Source organism: Mustela erminea, chromosome 9, assembly GCF_009829155.1.
Source record: "Mustela erminea isolate mMusErm1 chromosome 9, mMusErm1.Pri, whole genome shotgun sequence".
Lineage (NCBI taxonomy): Eukaryota > Metazoa > Chordata > Mammalia > Carnivora > Mustelidae > Mustela > Mustela erminea.
Genome location: NC_045622.1, coordinates 25,471,379 through 25,473,020, shown reverse-complemented (window position 1 = coordinate 25,473,020; position 1,642 = coordinate 25,471,379).

Genomic DNA, 1,642 nt, shown 5'->3' with positions numbered 1-1,642 from the left:
GCCTCTGCCTTCAGCTCAGGTCATGATCTTAGAGTCCTAGGATCAAACCCCGCACGGGCTCTTTTTTCAGCAGGGACCCAGGTTCTCCCTCTCTCTCGCCTGCCTCTCTGCCTACTTGTGATCTCTCTCTCTCTCTCTCTCTGTCAAATAAATAAATAAAATCTTAAAAAAAAAAAAAAAACCTCTCCCCAGGGACTGTGGGAAAACTCAGTTTTGTAGCTATGTCCATCAGACGTGTGGATACCCTGGGGACCCACTGCTTATGACTAGTGTCCGAGGTAAAGGCAGTCTCTTGGGACGGAGCCCTTAAACCTGATTCTAATTCCAGCTAGTTACCATCAGAAATGATTTAAATTCTAGGACACTCAGTTGGTGTCTGGAGAGTTGGAAAAGTGGTTGGCGTGGGAAACACACACACACACATTTGGTGTCAAGCATTGTAAGTAGAGAAACCATTTTCCTTTACCCAGAGACCAACCCGTGGGAATTTTCCTTAGAAAGGTTTTCCTGGCAGTCGCTACAATACAAAACAGAAGGGGTAACAAAAATAAAATAATAAGCCCAAATATGCCAAATGTCTTGAGATGGTTTACAAAGACTTTGAAGCTGCTGACTTCCAGCTTAGACATCAACACTCCTGGTCCCTTCCAGGCCTCCAACTAGGTCATCGTGTCAAGTGGACTTTTCTGACTAGCTTCCCCTTCCACAAGAACCTTCTATCAAGTGCCGAAGCTTTGTCCAATTTCCTACTCGGGCACCCTTGCCCTGGGCCCCAGGTCTACAATCAGCCTGTAAAGAAGTTATTTACCCCATGGCCTTGCCCTGCAGGGAAGGCATGAGAAGAAGCCCGTTCTTCTCTGAATCCCAAACTAAAACCAAACAATCATCTGCCAAAGTGTAAACCGTCACTGTGCTTAGAAACACTGACTGTTAAAGCTGGAAGCACCCTAAAACATTAATTCTACCTTTCTCACTTTGCAGATAGAAAATGGGGTCCCGGGAGAGGATCTCCGATCTAAGACCAAGGCGAGTTTCTGGACTCCGCGTCGATGTTCTTTAAAATGTGTCACACCACTCCCCTGCTTAGGTATTTGCTAACATTGTCAGAACAAAACAGAGCTAAGAAGAGGGAAACATTCTTCAAACAGGAGGATACCTTCCATCAGGAAACAGGATTTCCTCCTAAGGCAGGTGCCTGGGAGACCCCACTGAAGGGACCCTCCAGCCTCTTCTTGTGCCTTGCCCCCTTCACCACAGTCCCGACCCAGGGGCCTTCTTTCAGACCCTCCTGCACACACACCTGCTTCTTCTGGTCACCAAGCCCTAGCATGCTGTCCCTTGCAGAAAGACTCCCACCCCTCTCAACAGGGCCATGTCCCATCCTCTGCTGGGCTTTCCTGGTCACTCCACCCATACACAGTCCATACACAGATCCTTGCACCTCCCACATCTGCCACTATTCCGGGTCTTTGCTTCCCAACTGTTTGCCCTACCTCCCCCAGCTGCATGGGACAGAGACAGTGCCTGTCCTTGTCGCTGTGGTACTGTAGCCCCTGGCACGTGGCTGGCACGTGGGCCAGTTCAGCAGATCTGGGGCATGTCTGCGCAAATGAGGTGAAGTCACGGAAGCAGGACACGGATG